Source organism: Dreissena polymorpha, unplaced genomic scaffold (genome assembly GCF_020536995.1).
Source record: "Dreissena polymorpha isolate Duluth1 unplaced genomic scaffold, UMN_Dpol_1.0 chrUn001, whole genome shotgun sequence".
Classification (NCBI taxonomy): Eukaryota; Metazoa; Mollusca; class Bivalvia; order Myida; family Dreissenidae; genus Dreissena; species Dreissena polymorpha.
This window is the reverse complement of record NW_026273315.1, coordinates 1,306,229-1,329,640: the sequence shown is the minus strand read 5'-3', so window position 1 is coordinate 1,329,640 and position 23,412 is coordinate 1,306,229. Positions and strand designations below refer to the sequence as shown.

Here is a 23,412-nt window from a genome sequence, read left to right as displayed (position 1 = left end):
CATATCTAGGACATCACTTCAGTAGACAGCACAGGCATATCTAGGACATCACTTCAGTAGACAGCACAGGCATATCAAGGACATCACTTCAGTAGACAGCACAGACATATCTAGGACATCACTTCAGTAGACAGCACAGGCATATCTAGGACATCACTTCAGTAGACAGCACAGGCATATCTAGGACATTACCTCAGTAGACAGCACAGGCATATCTAGGACATCACTTCAGTAGACAGCACAGGCATATCTAGGACATCACCTCAGTAGACAGCACAGGCATATCTAGGACATCACTTCAGTAGACAGCTCAGGCATATCTAGGACATCACCTCAGTAGACAGCACAGGCATATCTAGAATATCACCTCAGTAGACAGCACAGGCATATCTAGGACATCGCCTCAGTAGACAGCACAGGCATATCTAGGACATCACCTTAGAAGACAGCACAGGCATATCTAGGACATCACGTCAGTAGACTGCACATGCTATCTAGGACATCGCTTCAGTAAACAGCACATGCATATCTAGGACATCACTTCAGTAGACAGCACAGGCATATCTAGGACATTACATCAGTAGACAGCACAGGCATATCTAGGACATCACTTCAGTAGACTGCACAGGCATATCTAGGACATCACTTCAGTAGACAGCACAGGCATATCTAGGACATCACCTCAGTAGACAGCACATGCATATCTAGGATATCACTTCAGTAGACAGCACAGGCATATCTAGGACATCACTTCAGTAGACAGCACAGGCATATCTAGGACATCACTTCAGTAGACAGCACAGGCATATCTAGGACACTTCACATATATGCATTAAGCCAGATATCCCAGAACAAGGCTCCAATGATCTGCATACAGGCATATACACAATTTGACAGACACAGCATGACCAGCTGTAAATTGAAGTTGCTCATTTGCATACCCTTTCTCATTGGCTGATTGGTACAGTTGACTAAAGCCGCCCGAGTTGATATTTCTCACAACAATTCAGTTATCTCAACTGACCAGAATTGATCAGTATTCGTCCGATACATTCTAAAGCTTAACCCTTCCATACTGATATTCGCAAAAAATTGTGCCAAAAAATGCCAAAAGCATAAAAAATATGAAACCTAATAATGTACATAACAGAATCCTCAAGACTATTATCAACCTGTAACGTATGCAAGCTTTGGGTCACGTGAGCGCCAATTTCACGTGATATCCACTTCCGCGCATATAACAACAAAGAAGAACTGCTAAATAACACAAACAGTTTGTTTGTGTTTGTATCTAAATCCATTAATGTGAATAATGTGTACGTTTAAAGACATATTTTAAGTTTTTTCCTGTACATTAGCAAGTTATCTACCTATAAAACATAAACGATATCAATACAAAACAAACATGGCTGCGTGTGTAAAAAATACATTACAACTGGACATACAAAACACTATACAGGAGCTTAAAATAATCAAATCAATGACATGTTTAAATAAAGATGGCTGCGCCTATAAAATTAAACATTAACGGGCATTTTATATTGACAAGGTAAAAAATCATAGCAGACTATAAAAATGTATCGGTAGAGATTTAAAGCTGAAATTTAAATACGTGAAAACTAGTGGCCGATAGAATAGTTAACATGGGGCGGGTTATACGAGTATTGAAAATGTAGTCATAAAGCAGACGGAGTGTATTTACAAATTAAATCGGCACTATAAAACAACATAATGTGAACATGCTTTAAACGAAATGTGCATGTGTAAGACAGCATATATTTAAACTGGTAATGACATGATTATTCATCATTCATGCAAATAGGGTTGTAAACAATGATGCAATAGTCACGTGGTTTTACATGTGGTCCACGCGTGTTTGAAGTTAGATCATTTCTGTCCATGGACAGAAATTGAAAAGCCCTATCTTTGTACTGAATTAGGCATGTCTTGACCGATTTTGACCTAATTTTTTGCACATCAGACATAAATACCATCACAATTTTACTCATAGTCACTTTCTTGCGACAAATAACAAAAATGGAAAAATATACCAACATCAACTCGGCCGTCTTAACGAGGCCTGTCAGCTAAAAAAACAAAAACAACAGCCTGCTATGTTCTTACCCCAGCCTTCTTTTTGGCCTCATTCTCAAGTTCTCTCTTCTCATGCTCTCGGAAGTCCCACCTCTGCACCACGAAGCCTCGCCTCTTCACTTCCCGCTCAAAGTAGTTAGCTACCCCAGTCACCTGTGGGACAAGAGAACCAAACAAACATACAGAACTTGTTGTAACTAGAAAACAGGCAGGAACACCACCAGACACTGCAGTTTACTAAAAAAGTGAGTACACTAATGATACTTATCTCAGAAGCCTTGAGCCCAAGATAAAACAAAAATATAATGCTTCATCATTTTAAGAATTATTGACATATTTGATTAGCCTAACTCTTGGAAAACTGGTCTTTATGCATGTGCAGTAATTGGCTTTTGCATTCCGCACAGGCACGACACTTTCTGCTTTAATGAAATTTGTCATTTAAAGGATGTCTTTTTTCTCAGAAATCAAGTGTATGCGGAAAGTGTGATCCCTGATTAGCCTGTGCAAACTGCACAGGCTAATCTGGAATCATACTTTATGCACATGCATAAAGCCAAGTTTTCCCAGAATTATTTTTAGTAACAGGGGGCCCTGTACGGACCTCATTGGGTGCAGGCAGGCGCAGGCTCCAGGGTATCTCCAGGATATGCAGGGTACCGGAACTGTCACCCACAGCCAACAGGTGCTGCTTGTCTGCAATACATGGGAAATACAGCTGTACAAATGTTGTCGTTGTGTGACAATAAGCATTGACTAAAATCTGTGATAGATCTTTAGAGTAAAGTTTCATCTTTCTAGCAGCAATACTACTATGCATAACATAGGTTATAAAATGTCAAGAAAAAGTAATAAACCAGATACATGCCTGTTAGCAAGACATTGAATCCATTTTCAATAATACTTGCAATTAATTAACAATCTGTGCCATATACATGTTTGACCTTTAGTGTGACCTTGACCTATGCCCAAGGAGTACAGGACTCAACAAGGTGAACATTTTTGGTATATTATTTAAAAAATTGCATGATGAATGACAAAATTACAGTCCATAAAAACTTAATTTGACCAGTTTCATTTATGACCATTTGAATTTTTGAAGTCTAATTGTAACATTGACCTTTAAGCTAGGGTGATGATTTGACGAATAACATGAAGTCTCCACATGGTGAACATTTACTGGACTGTAATGGTATTCGCAGCTAGGTTTACAGGAAAGCTGTTTACACACAAAATGTGAATGCTATACCTCCATCTAAACTTAAGTTTTGAGTGAAAACTGTTTTGCAATTTTTAGTAAAAATGACCTTGACCTTGACTAGACTAGCCACAATTAAAATCCGAAGTCATTCTTTAAAACTTGTTATATGGAAAATGTCATCTCTAAAACCCTCTCATAACAGAGCAGACAACATTAAATATGCAACTTTCTAATAATTCAAAGATAATTAGTCAGAAGTACTTTGAGCAATCTAACTGAATATCGAATTTGGTTAAAATATTATGCCCATTTATATTGTCATCATGTTTCATAATGGTCCAATTTAAACTCTTCGACATATTGAGCCCACATTGTTTATCTCGCCACTACTCACAGGCGTTTTAAATTGTTTTTGGTTGCAAAAAAGAGAGCTCCATCACTGTGGTCATTTCAAAAATATCCATAACAATTAATAAAGACAGTCTGACAACTCTAGAAGCAATACTTTTTCATTGACAAGTTAATCAAAATTCAAACACACAGAGAAAGTGTGGCAGTGCAAATCATATGCCCCCCTCTGAAAGTGGATGCATTAAAAAAACAAGACCAAACGAGCAAAGCATAGTATCTGCACTACACAACACAATTGTTGAACAGCGTTTTTATTTGAAAAAGTGATGATTTACAATATGTCAGAATAGCTATATCTTAATATTGATTAAAATGCTGATGATGGCTTGCTAGTTGAACATGATAACATAATCATAAATACATTGCAGCATGATATATATTTACACAACTTATCTTGATTCTCAAGTTACAGAGACACTGCATTCCAACACTTCCATATTATTGATATAACCACTCATATCACATATGAGTCATATGTCACCAATCCTAGGTTCAGTAACTTACGAGACACTGCGTGTGGGTAAATCTTTGTGATTGCTGATGGGGACACGCTCTGGGTGATGGAGGGTTCATGGGTCTTGTCCAGTAAGTCCCAGACGTCGACGCTGCCATCCACCTTAGAGATGTAGAACACTCCCGGACGGGAGGGAGACCAAAACCCGGACGTCATACGGATTGGGTTTGGGGCAGACTGGAGGATCGGTCCTGACTGAAATTGGCAGGAGAGTTTTAATTTAGCCTTGTTCTGGAAAAAAATTGGCTTAATGTCTGTGCCTTAAGTGTCGTCCCATATTAGCCTGTGCAGTCTGCACAGGCTCATCAGGAACAAAACTTTCCACCTAAACTGGATTGTCACCAGAAGAGACTTCCTTTAAACAAAACTTACCATAAAAGTGGAAAGTTTCTTACTTGATTAGCCTGTGCAAACTGCACAGGCTACTCTGGGACAACACTTTATGCACATGCAGTTAACGAAAAAAGGTAGTTGTAGTTTAACATGTTTTTTGTTTTTATAGTTATAAGCTGGTAGTATTTGTTTTGTATTTGTTATTAGTTGTTAAAGGGATCTTTATAATGACAATTAATATATATCAAATAAAAAATACTTATTATGGATACTGAAGACAATGTTAGAACTTAAAAAAAAACATTTTCTGGGATTCAGAAATAGCAAAAGTAAAACCTGATGTACAATCCATGGCTTCACTGTGAACAGTTACCAATTATTGACTGAAGTACAAAGAAAAACATATACAAAAAGCCTTCATACCACACAGGTAAATCACTTTCACGGAAAATCATTGTTATCAACAAAATTCAACTCTAACAAAAATTAGACATATATCCATACCTATTTTTTCTACGATACTTTTCGTATATCCTTATGAAGTAAAATTGTCTTTTTGTTGTTGCACAAAGGTATTTAACATATTATAACAATGACTGTTGTTTTTATAAAACAAATTAGACAGCACAATAACAGTTAAACTCGTTCTGCAAACATTGTCAAACATATTAACACAAAACGACTCGTCAACAGATTACCTTCAATGCATCGTTTTCAGCAACGTTCAAAGTTTTCAGCTTATATAACATTAAATACACAGGCATAAACTTGGCCTTAAATAAAATTCATAAAAATTATTGGTTAAACAAGAATTCTTATGAAAAAAATATTTACATTTACAAATGTTGTTAAATGCAGGAGATAATATTAAAGGAACAAGTGCACCGCATAACGGGTGCAAACGCTCGGCTGCGTGTGCAGTTTTTAATAAATGAAAGCTTGTCATAAGATTTTTATTTTATTTTTAAGGTCACAGTGACCTTGATCTTTGACCAAAAAATAGGTTTGGCGTGTAGAACTCATCGAGGTGCAGCTACATATGAAGTTTCAAAGTTGTAGGTGGAAGCACTTTTATTTTAGAGCCGATGTTAAGGTTTTAGTACGAAGCAGACTGCGGACAAGTTGGCTATGACAATACCTCCGGTTTTCTCTGAAAACAGCCGAGCTAAAAATTAAACTTCAAACATTAGAAAACTTTCCAATGTATGCCAAAATAATATGACTAATTAAATTACTTAACAGTTCATTTACAATGAATAAACATATAAAGAATATGTGCATGTGCTTACTGTATACTTCAATTACACGGATGATATAACAACAAGCAAATTCGTTGAATTGATATCCCCTGCCAATATGCTTCTGGACACAAAAGGGTTATATTTGACACTAAAAAAAGCATTTTTTTCAAGATACAAAGGGCCATAACTCCGTTATTAACAGATGGTGTACAATGCCATTTGATGAGCATCATCCTCTTATCCATATATATACTCATACCAAGTTTCAATGAAATCCACCAAAGCACTTCCAAGATATGGCTCCGGACACACACAAAAAGCATTTTTTCAAGCAACAAAGGGCCATAACTTCGTTATTTACCGATGGTATACAATGCCATTTGGCGTGCATCATCCTCTTATCCATATATATACTAAAACCAAGTTTCAATGAAATCCCCCAAAGCACTTCCAAGATATGGCTCCGGACGGACGGAAAGACGGATGGCCGGAAAGACGGAAGGACGGACGGACAACGCCAAAACAATATCCCTCCGCCTATGGCGCGGGATAATAATTATGAATCAAGTAAACATAGTCTGTGACATCACACAAAGTAATACTACATGTATTCATATATAGTAACTTATTTTTTCTCGAACGTTATCCATTTGATGAATTTATTACAATATGAGAGTCTAATACACTAAAAAATCTTCAATTAACAATGTCTACAGCTAGCTAGAGCAACAATACAGGTTTAGCCAGAATTCACAAATATCCCACCATTTTGTAATTAATTGTGTCTGTCTCTGGTCTTAATACATGTGCATAAAGTATTGTGCCTTATCAGCCTGTGCTATTACTGGCTTATCAGGGAAAACACTTTTTGCTTTTATTAGATTTTGTCTCTTCTCAACAAAAATCCACACTAGGCGGAAAGTGTCGTTGTTGATAAACATATGCGGAATGCACATGCTAATCTGGGACGATACTTTACGCACATGCATTTAGACCCGTTTTCCCAGAGACTGACTCAATTAGTACAGACTGATTTACAGTTTGCGTTATTTTGAAGCAAAATTAAATTGAAATACTTGGTAGTACAAACTTGAGCTAAACTATAACACTTATGGTATTGCCATCAAAATGCCTACCAGGTGTGATTGGTTCTGTTATGATAAGATACTACAATACAGGTCATAAGATATATTTGGCTTGTATCAGCTTATTTGAAATTGACAAAGCCAGATGCAAATCAGTGTACAGTGTTTCAATTTTGTAATCAACCAATTACATGAGCCTTGCTCTCAGAAATGGGTTTTAACCCTTTGAATGCTGGGAAATTTGTCTTCTGCTAAAATGTCGTCTGCTGAATTTCTAAAATTAGCATTTTCTTCGATTTTTTCAAAGAATACTATCCGAAAAGCAAACAGTTTGGATCCTGATGAGACGCCACGTTCTGTGGCGTCTCATCTGGATCCAAACTGTTTGCAAAGGCCTTCAAAATTCGGTTCCCGCACTGAAAGGGTTAATGCATGAGTGTAAGAGTTGTCCCAGATAAGCCTGTGTAGTCAGCATAGGCTAATCAGATACAACATTTTCCTCCAAAACTAGATTTTCATTAATAAGAGACTTTCTTTAAACAAATAAAATCTGTAAAAACTGAAAGTGTCGTCCTTGGTGCATACTGCACATGTTATCTGGGACGACACTTGACTCATATACTGTAAATAAGGCTATTCCACAGCGGGGCTTAAATGAATTGTTGCTCAGACATTCTGTTCAATTCTCTAGCTTTCTTTCTCTAAAATTGCGCAGTTCTATAATGTACATAAAATTACTGACGTCAAATATCAGTTTCTAAATATTTGCATCTTTTTTACACCAGATATATAAGACAAACGTCACAAACATTCAATTCAATGCAACTCCGCCACTCTGGTGCAAATCCACTTACCGATTCAGCAGAGCTTGGGTTATTCTTGTCGATCTGTTAATAAAAGTGAGGCTTGCAAAGAAATGGTGAACTAGGTTACAAGGAATAGGTCAGTTAGGAAAGAAAATATAGAACTACAAAAGAGGAAGGGGTGGCAAAATTGGTTGCTTATATCACGAACATAAACTGAAAAGGGACATTATTTTGCTGAATGTACAGGAAAGTGTAAATACAATTATGACCAAATCCTGTTTTGCCAACCCTGAGTGGAACTTATAATATTGGAAGATTTTATATCAATTACTATATACCAAAACCAACTAGATTTACATGATAAAATGTACTATAAGCATAGCTATATATATGTATGGTATTGTTGTTCATAAGAAGGGCAATATCAAGATAAACATTTTAGGTGATATGGGTGTGTTGAAAGACAACATCCATGCAAGTATCAAAACTTTGTGGCAATCGCTATGGATGTTAGACAAAACGTGTCATTTTTAGGAAACCAAGACTTCAGACCTTCTTGATTAGTTTAGGCCACAAAAAGGTCAATATAAAAGTCTAAATCAGGTCAGGTGATGTGTGCGTGTTGATAGTCTTCAAAGACATCACCCATTCATGTAGCAAAGCTTTCCAGCAAGGGGTATTTATGTTAAAGGAAATGCGTTTTTTTGGGTCAACCAGGTATTTTGACCTTCAGAATTATGCCATATTTAGAAGGTGTCAACATAAGGTCAGATAATGTGAGTTTGTTAAAATTGCTTCTAGATAACATTTATGCAAGTAGCAATGATTTGCAGCAAACTGTATTGCAGTTCAAAACAAACAAGTATCGTTGAAAACGATGGATGCTCCCCTTGTTTGACCTTGAGAAAATCTATTATTAGCCTCAGTGACCTTGACCCCAGTGACCTCAATCCTCATAAAAAGGTAGAGGTCCATGCAAGGTACCTACATGCCAAATATGTAAGAGATCGGTAAAATATTGAAGGCGCTATGAGAAACTGTAACAAAAGTGTGACGGAAGGAAGTAAGGAAGGACAAACTGGCAACTATATGCTCCCCGAAAATTTTCGGGGAGCATAAAAACATCATTACCGGTTAACCATGAATTGTACCTTCTGAATTACTCCATGTCAAAAAGAAGGTAATTGTCTAGGCAAAGAAGTGGTCAGGTGATTTTAATTTTCAAGAACATCATCCATTTAAGTATTAAAGCTCTTTAGGTATCATTATTGATGTTATAAAAACGTAGATGCAACACTTTAGTCATAAAAAGATCAATATGTTATTCTATGATTTTAGAAATTGATTCTATTTTTATATATTTTAAGTATTATTGGTAAGCAAGCATAATAGTTACAATAAAAGAACCATTCCATTCACAGAGATCTCCAGCATTTCAGAGCTGATCTTAATGTTAGGCCCAGTGTGACCACAACTGTAACAAGTCTCCTTACTTCAAAGCGTAATTAAAAAGAACAAAAGCACAGTGGCGCATACAGGTAAGAGGGAGTATCAATGATCACCACAAAATAGTTGCTGAAAATTAAACAGGCAGCTTTTTAACAAAAATGAGTAGGTTAATGTAGAAATCTTGGGCAGACGCAATATTGCCTCACACATCCAGAGATTTTTAGCTTCCATTGTACTCATTATGTTTGAAGTTCATAACACAAACATCCAGAAAGAAGAACCTTCTAGGGTGTTTTGTTCATCTAAAATCCTTCTATGCATTCTTTAGCAAAATGAAAAAAATGGTAGGATACATTATACATCAATATTAATTTTGCAGAAACAATAAATAACGTGCAACTAAGACAAGGTTACTATTTTGTAAGTATAGGTTATTATTATAAGTGTTTATATAATAGCATAACTCAAATTAAAGTATTTTATGGGTTATTGAGTAAAGGTTCTAATGAAAATGAATACAACTACCGGTAAAAAAACTAATACATAAATCATTGATAAAATAAATGAACATTTGTAAATTGAAAACCAAACAACTGAATTAACATAAATGTGACATTTGGCAAAGGTAGACAAACATAAAGTATACAGGGCCACCCAGCATGGAAGGGTTAAAATATTTATCAAACTCAAGGGGGATCACTCACAACAACAGCCTCTTTCCAGATTGTGAAGTTCCAACCGCCAACCACAAGGAGGATATCCATGAAAAATGGGGATCGCTGGACCGTCATGATGGGCCCGTCATGCATGGTGTGATAGAAATCTGGTTTTGGCGCTGAAAAACAGTAACAAACAACTGTATTTATATTTGCTAAAATGGTCAAATAAAATTGAAATTAACAATTAAATGATTTCTGCATAAATTTTTTATCTGATATATGGTAGTACATGAGCAATATTTTTTTCCAATTTTTACTCCAAATAAGTAAACAAAGCACTGCTATTTAGTGAAATGGACGCTGCTCATGTAAGGCACATCTTTCAATTAAAAATGGCAAAGTGTGTTGACTTTACTAAGTCATCAGTGAGAATTCAAGCTTTGTTGATATTTTCAAAATCAAAGGGCATCTTATGAAATTACTTCCTTTGCATAACAGCCATTGTGTGCCCCTAATGATTGGATTTAATGTAGAGAATTCTGGTCTGGTCAAAGCTTGAGCAAGATTTGCGTTGCAGTCATTTCAAAAGTACGGACAATTTACCGTAACAAACACAAATGTGTTCCAACCCCCACACCTACATCCCCATAATCAGTACCCACAAATGCAACCTTTATATGTGATGTATTTAATGGTTTATTTCATTAATTGATTAGAGAAAAATGATTGTGTCTTGTTTATTTTTTATGTTAAAATAGTCGATAAGTAACTACAGTGAGTAGAAAATAATTATTCTGGTAATGAAAGATTATCTAAACAAAGTTTAACTTAAAAATAAAAGTGTTTATAAGGCAAACATGGTTAGCTTACTTTGGATCTTGCCTGTGTCCTGATCCTTCTGTGGCATCCAGTCAACATAGACCATCTCCCCGTCCTGAAATGTACAACACAAATACACAGTCAAATATGGTGTCAAACATCCAGTCAAATTACCTGTCAGACATTCAGTCAAACAATGCCAACAGTCAAATATCCAATACCCTTCCTAGTGATCTACACAATTAATTGAGCCTTATTCTGTGAAAACTGGGCTTACTGCATGTGCGTTAAGTGTCATCCTTGATAAGCCTGTGAAGTTTGCGCAGGCTTATCTGGCTTATAACGCTCAGTTGAGCAACAGCCATGCCAAATATAATGAAGAGATATTAACTAAAAGCATCATGATGTCAGTCAATTATTCAGTAAATAAACCTACTAGTCAGATTCTAATAAACAATCCTGGTGTTTATCAAGTAATATATTTCATCAAATACTCAGTTAAATATCATATCAAAAATCTAGTTATATTTGCCTGGGTTAGCATGGATAATCAAATTGAGTCTTTCAAAATACAATAGTTAAATCTTTGACATTATCTTTTGAGCTCTAACAAATCCCAGTTAATCATTCCTGAAAATGCTGTCATTTTCCATACACCACATCTACTCAAATACATAAGAGTTGTATATCTAACTTTAAAAAGACTCAAAAAATGTATCTCCCTCTGGTAAAAACTGGGCTTAATGCATGTGCATAAAGTGTTGTCCCTGATCAGTCAGTACAGGCTAATCCGGGACAACACTTTCCAATTCTAATATATTTATTGTTTAAAGTCTCTTCTTTGCAAAAATAAGATTAGCTGGAAAATGTAGTCCCTGACTAGCCTATGCAAACTGCTCTGGCTAATATTGGACGATGCTTTACGCACAAGCATTAAGCCCCATTTTCCCTGAGCAATCCATTCCTACCTCGGTGCCTACAAAGAAATGTGTCTTGACAGTTTGTAGGGTCCTCTTCTCACGGCCGGACCCGGGTTTCCCGGACTGGAAATATCCGCCAGTCACACTTGCCTCCTTGTCTGGGACACCACCATCGGTCGCCTTGGATACTGGAACAGTGGAGTAACTCACTTGACTCAATTTTGGTGAGCAGGATCGGATAAACATAGCATGATATTACTTAAATACACAACTTTTAAAAGAAAAAGAGCATTCATTTTAATATTGATTTCATACCAATAATTATTAAACCTGCCCAGGTTAAAATTCACTTACTTATAAATGTTCCTAAACTTTGGTTAAATCCTATACATAGCTACTTTATTCCATAGTTAAAAATAAACAGTATAGAGCCCATTTTCACAAAGCTTGAAGGAGCAAACTAAAGAGAATTCCTTAAAATCCTAAAGTTCCTGAACTCTCTGGCTAGTTTGATTTTACATATTTTCACATTCCATGGTAAATATTGATAAAATGATAACTATTTTCTCCTTTTCTGAAGTGAAACCATAGGATTTTTCCTTGAATATATGATCTGAAAATTTCATTCAGGAACAACTAGGGTTAAGATTCCCAATGGGGGCTTTGTGAATAGGGGCCCTTGTTAACAATTATTAGAGAATTGAAACAAAACATTTTACTGATTAACTTTATGGACAATACTTACTGGAATTAAAACCTGCCCATAGCCTACGTGTAACTGGCAATTAAAACATGTTTATGAAGCAAACACTTTTTGTAAGATCTGATTGCCGAACCATCATGTATCTGCCACTTTATGTCACCCATACGCTGCCATATGCTGGGTACACATTCTCAATTACCACTCAACTTACATGCCCCTCTATCCCCTTGCTTCTCTGCTATTGAGAACTTTGTTGGTGCATGATCACCGCCCGGCTCAGATTTGTGGAGATGGACCTGTGGGATAAGGTTATTGAAAAGTGTATGAAACAAACATGAGCCCCGCTCCGAGAAAACTAAGTTTAATGCATGTGCTTAAATTATCGTCCCAGATTAGACTGAGAAGTCCGCAGAGGCTAGTCAGGGACGACACTTTCTACTTTTATGGATTTTTTAATTAAAAGAAAGTCACTATCAAACAAAAATCTAGTCTTGGTGGAGAGTGATTAAAAGCATGTGAGTAAAGTATGTAAATGCTTATCTGGGGCGATACTTTACACACATGGCGTTAGCCCAGTTTTACCAGACACCAGCTCATGATAGGAACAAATTATTACTTATTTGCATATTGCAATTGTGCCTATACTACATAGTCAGAACTAATTTTGCATTCAACATTTAACAAAGCACTGCACTACATCTATACCTGGTTAAACAATGTATCAAATTTATTCTTAAAGAATGATGAATAATCAATGTTCATCATTTATTAAAGACCTAATACTAACCGCCCTTTGCAAAATTGTTAACACCCACATTAAAGGCTAAAACTCTTAACATAGGATGCTAAGTGACTACCCCCACTGGTCCAGTTTAGGGGCTTTAACTTTTTCCCATTCAGAAGCAAAGTGAAGTCAAAAGGGCTATATGCAACCAACATAAAACCAGAACAGCCTGCAAGTTACTTGCTGTCTGTTCAGATTGTATGCTGTTTGCTGCTCATCAGTATTTTAGGGTTGGAAATGAAGCCGTTACAACTTGAATCTAGTAAGAAAGGTCTTAAATTTCATTTGATTTTCTAAATGGCTACAAATAGGTAAAAAGTGTATCTAAGCAGTAAAGGGTTAAGGGGCTACACCCCACCTTCAGCATGGGCTTCCATGTGAGGTCAAGGTGCTTGAAGGTGTCGGGGACACCTATGGGTTTTTTGGTGCGGTCCTTGTCTTTTGGCTTGGCCCCCTGTTGTTGTTGTTGTGGTCCTTTGGTAGGTCTTGTGTCCCAAACCAGAATACAGCTGAAAATGTTTTATGAGCACCAGCATCAAGATCAGCATAAATATGAACAGCAGCGTCGATTAAAAGCATGGGATATTGCTTGGTTTTATCTTTGCAGCTTTACTGGTAACTTGCTTGCACTTTTCTGGGACAAGCAGCCCTTTTTTATGCCATTTTAGAGGCCTGTTTCTAGTATATATGTACATATCTTTTTCAATAGACCCAGTTTTAAATTGTGTTGTATATTGTTATACATGTATGTTATTTTTAGCAATAACGCAAAGTGATAACATGTACAAACTATACTTTGTCACAGAAGTGATGAAGAATCTTGCCCCCACTGCCCATGCAGAATTTCGTAATATGTAGAAGTTGATACAATATCAAAATGTTACCCTATGATGGGTCGCAGCCAATTTTTACACAAGGGGCTTGGTTTTAAAACCTTTGTAAAGGTCAACTACATTTGTATACAATGTTATATACCAAATACTAGCTTCAGAGGGTTATTTTGATGTGTTACCATGTAACAAAACAAATGTTTAATCTTTGGGCAATGTGATTGTCAAAGATTTTTGTTTAATTTATTGTTGCATATTTAGTGTTTGTTTACCTTGAGACACCTAGGGACTGGTTAGTTTTATCCTAAGGACATTATTTCAAAAAATGTTCTGAGATTACTTTATAATGTTACAAACCAATATTCACCTGTAGACCATGTGATGTCAGAAAAGTTGTTTTGATAACAGTGATAAAATCACGCATGCTAAACTTCGTATAATAAGGAACAACACGTACAAGTTATAGTATTGTATATTGAAAATTGCAAGAGGATGCAAACGCATATTCATTACATTATATAAAGTCTTAGTTGAATAAGGGGCATAACTTTGATAATTTTAATGAAAGATATAAAAAAGTAATGAGGAACACTGCTGACACGTTTGAATGTTGATTGCTGAAAAGTGTAGAAGAGCACATTTTGATTAACATTTGTTTCCAGACAGACAGAAGGACAGACATCCATGGTAATTCAAGTACATCCACTTTACTCTAAAATCCTCAAAACATAAGTTTCAAAACATACAATAACCCTCTCAAAGGGACCCAGTACCTTTTCCCAAATTCACAAAAACAGAAGACATGTTTACTGGTAGCTGACCTTAGCTCAGCTAAGTCAGTGTTGTTGTTTTTTCAAATTTGATGCTGGGATTCAGCTCCATTCCATACGGAAAAGGGTACATATTTTTCCCAAAAGAGACCTAACAATTCTTAACATTTAGTTCATCTCTCATGAATCTCTTTAAATTTAACCTTAGCAAATATATTTATGAAAACACTTTTATTCTCAATTTTTAAGCATTTTATAGCAAAACAACAACAACACATCTTTCCCAACTTCAGTCAAAATGTCGCATTTTTTCCAAATCAAAAGGGATTCCAAATTGGTGAAAAGAAACAACACTGAAAGTTCACAAGTTGTGTGGCTGGGTTGGGACAATAAAAATTTAAAATGGAAAGTTTCTTGTAAATATTTTTTTCATTTAAATTCAGGTTAAAATATAAATAGTTACTTGTCTGTTGCACATGTGAATATCTTGCAGGACTCAAAACCCGTTTTCCTGGGGCACTCCCATTCTGTTGATCTGAAAGGGGCAAAATAACATGAGAGAAATCAGTCAAATAATTAGGTCTTGGGTACTTTTAATCATCTGTATACACATGATAGCTGATGATGCCTTTGGAAATTAATGAACATGTACATATTTGTATTCCACTCATACCACACATCATTAATGTAAACTGTTAAAACCACTTCTGAACAAAATTTAAACACCACTACTGAAGAAATTAATACATTACTGATTAATGCAACAAAAACAACAATTAACACTCGTAAAGTTTATATATGTTAATTAAAAAAAAGCTTGTCTTTGAAAATAACAGGCTTAATGAATGTGAATAATAACAGGCTTAATGAATGTGAATAATAACATGCTTAATGAATGTGAATAATAACAGGCTTAATGAATGTGAATAATAACAGGCTTAATAAAAGTGAATAATAACAGGCTTAATGAATGTGAATAATAACAGGCTTAATGAATGTGAATAATAACAGGCTTAATGAATGTGAATAATAACAAGCTTAATGAATGTGAATAATAACAGGCTTAATGAATGTGAATAAAGCTTTGACCAGATTAGCCTGTGTAGCCCAGCCGCACCTGATTATTGGAGACAAAGCTTTCAGTATAGACTGTATTTTCCTTCAAAAGAGACTTTCTTTATACAAGAATTCCATGAAAGAAGAAAGTGTCAACCCCTGATAAGCCTATTTGAACTGCATAGGCTAATCTTGGACACTTTAAGCACATAAGCCAGGGTTTTCGCAGAGTTTGGCTTAAATGCATTAAATGAGTCGCGTTCTGAAAAAAATGGGCTTAATACATGTGCGTAAGGTGTCGTCCCAGATAAGCCTGTGCAGTCCACACAGGCTAATCAGGGTTTGGCACTTTCCACTTTTATGGTATTTTTAGATTCAAGAAAGTCCCTCCTTCGCAAAATCGAGTTTAGGCGGAAAGTGTCATCCCCGATTAGCCTGTGCGGACTGCACAGGCTAATCTGGAATGACACTTTACGCACATGCATGAAGCCCAGTTTTCTAAGAACAAGGCTCAAATGCATTTTCTTAAGACGCTGCAATCCTATGTGTATGAAGGTCATACCTCGACATGATCCGGTAGCCACATGATGTCCGTGATGGGCGCATGGTGACTGTTCTCAATACTGGACACCGCACAGTAACGCATGATTGGCGTCTTAAGGGCATTGGGGTCTTCAAAGCCAGGCTGGACAGGTAAAAATATTGTTCAAAACATAAGAATACATAGTACTAAAACTACTCCACCATACATATGATGAACAAGAGTTGCGCGGTCGGAGATGACCGCATTGAAGCTGGATTTTTGATTTAAATGACAGGAAAGTACCTTTCGTGTTTTTGTCAATGCAATACTTAAATTACTGAAATATTGTTCAAAGGTCAAAATGAAATGTAAGTACTTTTCAAGGCATGAGCAAATCTTGTGTTATGTTTTGAATGCATGCATATACATGAACAACAATAACATTTTTACATTCAAGGACACGGTGACCTTGACCTTAAAATGACCAGTGGTCATCTACTAGTTCTGGCCAACCTTCATATCAAGTTTGAAGACTCTAGGTCTAAGCATACCAAAGTATTAACAACTTTAACATATTTACATCCAAGGTCACAGTGACCTCGACCTTCAAATGAATGACCTTGAAATGACCAGTGGTCATCTAAGTGTGCTTGCAAACCTTTACGTCAAGTTTGAGATTCTAGGTCCAAGCATACCAAAGTTACAACAATTTTAACATTTTAACATTTAAGTTCACAGTGACCTTGACCTTCAAATGAATGACATTGAAATGAATGACCTTGAAATGACCAGTGGTCATCTAAGTGTGCTTGCAAACCTTTACGTCAAGTTTGAGATTCTAGGTCCAAGCATACCAAAGTTATAACAATTTTAACATTTTAACATTGAAGGTCACAGTGACCTTGACCTTCAAATGAATGACATTGAAATGAGCAGTGGTGATCTTCTAGTACTGGCCAACCTTTATGTCAAGTTTGAAGACTCTAGGTACAAGCATACCAAAGTTATAACATGGAATAAGAACTTTAACATTTTTACCTACCAAAGTTATAAGAACTTTAACATTTTTACATTCAAGGTCACAGTGACCTTGACCTTAGAATAAATGACCTTGAAATGACCAGTGGTCATCTAAGTGTGCTTGCAAACCTTCATGTCAAGTTTGAAGACTCTATGTCCAAGCATACCAAAGTTATAACAATTTTAACATTTTAACATTTAAGGTCACAGTGACCTTGACCTTCAAATGAATGACATTGAAATGACCAGTGGTCATCTTCTAGTACTGGCCAATCTTTATTTCAAGTTTGAAGACTCTAGGTACAAGCATACCAAAGTTATAACATGAAATAAGAACTTTAACATTTTTACATTCAAGGTCACAGTGACCTTGACCTTCAAATGAATGACCTTGAAATGTCCAGTGGTTACTTACTAGTTCTGGCCAACCTTCATGTCAAGTTTCAAGACTCTAGGTCCAAGCATACCAAAGTTATAACAACTTTAACATTTTTACATTCAAGGTCACAGTGACCTTGACCTTCAAATGAATGACCTTGAAATGTCCAGTGGTTACTTACTAGTTCTGGCCAACCTTCATGTCAAGTTTCAAGACTCTAGGTCCAAGCATACCAAAGTTATAACAACTTTAACATTTTTATATTGAAGGTCACAGTGACCTTCACCTTCAAATGAATGACCTTGAAATGACCAGTGGTCATCTGTTAATCCTGGCCAACCTTCATGTCAAGTTTGAAGACTCTAGGTCCAAGCATACCAAAGTTATACCATGAAATAAGAACTTTAACATTTTTACATTCAAGGTCACAGTGACCTTGACCTTCAAATGAATGACCTTGAAATGACCAGTGGTTACTAACTAGTTATGGCCAACCTTCATGTCAAGTTTCAAGACTCTAGGTCCAAGCATACCAAAGTTATAACAACTTTAACATTTTTTATATTGAAGGTCACAGTGACCTTGACCTTCAAATGAATGACCTTGAAATGACCAGTGGTCATCTGTTAATCCTGGCCAACCTTCATGTCAAGTTTGAAGACTCTAGGTCCAAGCATACCAAAGTTATACCATGAAATAAGAACTTTAACATTTTCGAGCACGCCGCCACCCCGCCCGCCCGCCCGCCCCCCCGCCCGCCCGACAACATCAATCTATAAGCCGAGATTTTTTCGAAAAAAATCCGGCTAATAAAATCGATTCAAAGTTTTTTTGTTCAATTATTTTTAGAGAAAAACAACAACATGGGTCATTGGCATTGAAAAAAAAAACATTTGAAAATTACAAACAAGAGATCTGTTTGTCAGAAACCCCTAATGCGCCGATTTTTGTTGTTGACCTTTGACCTTGAAGGATGACCTTGACCTTTCACCACTCAAAATGTGCAGCTCCATGAGATACACATGCATGCCAAAATATCAAGTTGCTATGTTCAATAATTCAAAAGTTATTGCAAAAGATTAGCTTGTGTAGTCTGCACAGCCTAAGGGACTACACTTTCCGCTTTTATGGAGCATGACTCTGAGGTATTTTCATCATAACCATTTTTGCTGTGAAACTTATCATGCTTACACACCTTCTGGTACACAGTCTGTAACAAAGGTCTGACTCCAGCCAGTCTCGTTGGAGCAAGTGTACATCGTGCTAGGGGGGAACAACAGACATTCGATGCTGTTTGCATGTGGCCTCATACTGGCCAGTGTTTATCTCTGTGAAATCGACGCCCTCTGGTACAACTGGGATCTTGCATGGGTTGGGGTCTACAATAGGACAGTATTTGAGCTTCCTTTTTGGAAAACTGGGCATAACTCATGTGCATAAAATGTCTTCCCAGGTATGCAATCGTGACCATGTAGACTACCTACACACACAACTTTATCACAAATCATGTACCTCCATTAAAACTAAGTAATTAAGCAGGTAATACAAGATTTCTTTATCCAAAGCTTTATCAATCCAAAGTTATTTACCACAAACCACCTGCATGAAGCATTCTGTCTAACAAACCTTCATACAAATAGTAATAAAAGAACAAGGCTGCTCAGTTGGCAGAAAACCTGACTGTGAATCTGGGAAAGATTACTGTATAAGTGAATATTTTTCGCGTGTCGAAAAGTTAGCGAATTCACAAAAACAGACATTTCGCGTGTGGAAATGTTAGCGAATCGCCCGTATCAAAAGGACATAAAAATATTTCACGTTATAAAAATTGCAATTTATTGCTGGTTACATACAATCCGATTATTATTGTCAGATATTTACCGTTAGTTTAAACGATCGTTAGATTGACGGATTATAGCTAACAACATTTTAACATTGTTAGTGTTGTGAAATATTTGTTTATCTTATGGATAAATTGATCTTGTTCTATGTTAACTGTTTTACTGATTTGTGTCAACTTTATAGTCGCATATTCACAAACTATCTAAGGTAACTTTAATTTGAATGACAATACATTACCGTGCTTCAGTGATGTGAGGGGGGAAAACTGTTAACAATGCCTTTTCTCCGATAACAATAATCCTATTGTTATCAAGCGATAAGGTGTGAAAACATGTTTTCCTAACGGGGCTACTGTATTGATCGATATGCGATACCTAAACAACTGTTTGTAAAATCAGTTTATTTGTTCAGTCATTTATTTTCAGATGTAACCAAACAGCTTTGGCAATCTTTGATGTATTCAAAGCCCATAGAAGTCAGGCGTTACTGGATAAGCTGTATCAACATAAAATAAACATTTTGTTTATAATACGTTTTTATATATATTTCTCCAAAATGTTAAAACTGTAATTATGTAAAATCGATAACAAAGTAGTTTTTATCTTAAACCATTAAATTTCTTACACGATGGTATACAGTAATTATCTTTACCCGGTGTCACCGTAAATTTCTACCTCAATGGGGGCGCAATTTTGGCTGGGGGAAAATTTAGCGAATTTATTACGTTCGCGAAATTTGCAAACATTTCAACCTCGCTAACTTTACCACTTATACAGTAGTTTGAAATGCTGAGGCACCAAAATCTATAAAAAAAAACGACTAGCAAACAAAGAAAAAGTTTTAAAGGTATGTACATTTGGTAATATTAGGTAGGTGAAAGGCTAATTAACATATGCACCTTTAACCCGGATTGCAAGGTTACATACAGCACTGTTTAACATCTCGTCTGAGGCAGTGATCCGAACAATTGTATCCTGAAAACAAGATGTGTTTGTGAAACACAATGTCCCCCTATATGACGTTTGACCTTGTAGGATGACCTTGACCTTGTGAAGGATGACCTTGACCTTGACCTTTCACCACGCCAAATATCAAGGTGCTATCTTCAATATTGCAAAAGTATTCATAAAATAAGCGATTTCGGCCACATATATTTGACCTCTGACCTTGAAGGATGACCTTGACCTTTCACCACTCAAAATGTGCAGCTCCATGAGATGCACATCCATGCCAAATATCAAGTTGCTATCTTAAATATTGCAAAAGTATTTATAAAATAAGCGATTTGGGCTACATATATTTGACCTCTGACCTTAAAGGATGACCTTGACCTTGACCTTTCACCACTCAAAATGTGCAGCTCCATGAGATACACATGCATGCCAAATATCAAGTTGCTATCTTCAATATTGCAAAAGTATTCATAAAATGAGCGATTTTGGCCACATATATTTGACCTCTGACCTTGAAGGATGACCTTGACCTTTCACCACTCAAAATGTGCAGCTTCATGAGATACACATGCATGCCAAATATGAAGTTGCTATCTTCAATGTAGCATAAGTTATTGCAAAATGTTAAAGTTGGCGCAAACAGACCAACAGACCAACGGACCAACAGACAGACAGGGCAAAAACAATATGTCCCCCACTACTATAGTAGGGGACATAAAAAATATTATAAGTTAAAGGCCTACTTTAAGAAATGTCTGGCCCCACCATGAGGTCAATGGTGTAATGGTCGCCCATAAAATATCTAATCTTCAGCTATGTTCCTTCCTGTTAGCTGACCTATAAAGGATTTACTGCACTGTTTCAAAATCTCCCCAAGTATACATTCTACTTTTTCAAAATTGCAAATAACTCTTCCATTGCCAAAATTGCTTCTTAAACAATCTCCTAAAAATGTTAATAAATTGTTTATTGAAAAATTAACCAAAAGAGGGGTTGTGTCAATACTTTCAAGATATGGGTGGATGAAAGAAATGATCGTTTCTCCCAGTTTGTTCGGAACAGGAAAATATTAGACAGAGAAAATGGAGAATATAATGTGAGTTTCCTGCCTTGAATATGCTTACCTTCAAAACAAAGAAGGGAATTGTGAAGTTTTGTGGCTCAGTAGATATGGTTGGTTGCAACCCTGAGTTGTCCTTGGCATTTGGCATTGAAACATTGATTACCTCCCCTGGTTTGATGATGATTGGTTCATTTGGACAGTTGACAAAATATTGCGGGAAAATGTCTGTAACACATGACAATTCACTTACATTTTGTGGCTATTAGAAAGTCAACACATATTTGCAAATTAACCCATTTAGGCCTAGCGTCTAAACAAAGGCCTTGGCAAACAGCGTAGACCCAGATGAGACGCCACATGGCCACATGACGCGGCGTCTCATCAGGGTCTGCACTGTTTGCTTAAAGGAATTTCTGTAGATGTCTTTAGTTATTTTTTTCAAAATAAATCAACAAATATTCTAATAAATAAGCCATGCTGTGGGAAAATAAAGCTTTATTTATGTGCTTTTAGTGTTGTCCCAGATTAACTTGTAAACCAGGGACAACACTTTAATCTTTAACAGAAAAGACTTTCTTTAATGAAAAAGTCTGTAAAGCAGAATGTGTTGTTCCTGATGAGCATGTGCAGATTGCACTGGCTAATCTGCCTAATATATACAAACCCCACAATACGCAAGGGCGGCTCAATAAATAAAACAATCAATATTCTAATATATATATAAGAAAGAAACCAACCTCACAGTTTGGTCCAGCAAACCCCTTGCTGCGTAACAGATGTAATGGTCGTCAGGTGGCACACAGGTCCCACCATGCAGGCACGGACTACTGGCACACATGTCCACTCTCTCAGAGCACGTCTCGCCTAGACAGGATACTTTCAGAATTCAAGCTGGAGTTGATCCCATTTCATTTACCCATGCACTTGCCTTGAGAAGACCAGGTTTAATGCATGTGCGTAAATTATTGTCACAGATAAGCCTGAGCGGTCAATGTCCTTGCATAAAAGAGCCATCAAGGTAAGTGGATATGCTGTTTGTGTCGCTACACAAGCTTGCCCACAAGCAACTTTTCAACACAAGACACCATGAACAGGTTCAACCCGAAGGACTGGAAGTACTCTCAGTAATCCTTAGTCTTGTAAGCAATGAAGATAATTAAGCGAAGTATACAGCTTATGTAAATTAATGGCTTTCTATTTGGCTTGATCCATTCTGTTTGCATAAAATCTTGTTTAAAAGTGTATTACCCTGTGTACCTCAGTGACTGAGGAGTTAACGTCTTAACGTCGATGCAGTATCTCTGGACTAGCTGCATGTCGAAGGCGATGGACTCGATGTTGTAGCGGTGATTGTCCCACTCACTTGATCAGGCTGGCGGATGAGAGAAATTACTGGGCTTTATGTCAACTTTTGAATTTGAAAAAAAAGACGTTGGAAAATCCTCATTTCCTGGGCTCAGATTTTTGAAATTTTCACATTTTTGTGTTACCGTACCAAGCATTCCGTGCAGAAGTATGCTCCGAAATGTTAATTTTACAAGTTGGTGTGCGTTATACATTGATACAACGCTAGTCTGACTGCTAATTTGCGAAAAATTCAATGTGCAATCGTAAATATTCATGATTGGCGCCATGCTTGTTGTTGTTGTATTATGTTAAAGGGGCTATTGTCGACATACCGAATAGCGGGTACGACTACGAGGGGAGTTTGTGCTAATGATTTTTTCGAACACTATGATCGTCTTTTTTACGTTTGCTTAGTATGTGTGACCTACGGCATGTATTTGCTGATTGTGCAAATAAACTGAACCTGCAACCATCATACTGAAAGTACTCTTTCACACTGTATGCGAGTCCGGGACACCCTATCTTCTTCTGATACAGCACTCCTTCTCAATAGAAGAGTTTGTGCTGGTGCCTATTTGTTAAGGGGTGAACACTATACAAAGATGCTCAG

At 36.6% G+C, this 23,412-nt stretch overlaps 1 protein-coding gene across 1 annotated transcript in view; it reads right to left on the bottom strand.

Moving 5' to 3' along the window:
* Window positions 1-23,412, bottom strand: part of LOC127863143 (dynein axonemal intermediate chain 3-like) — a 98,225-nt gene that overhangs the window by 4,253 nt on the left and 70,560 nt on the right. The gene's annotated exons all lie outside the window — the stretch shown is intronic.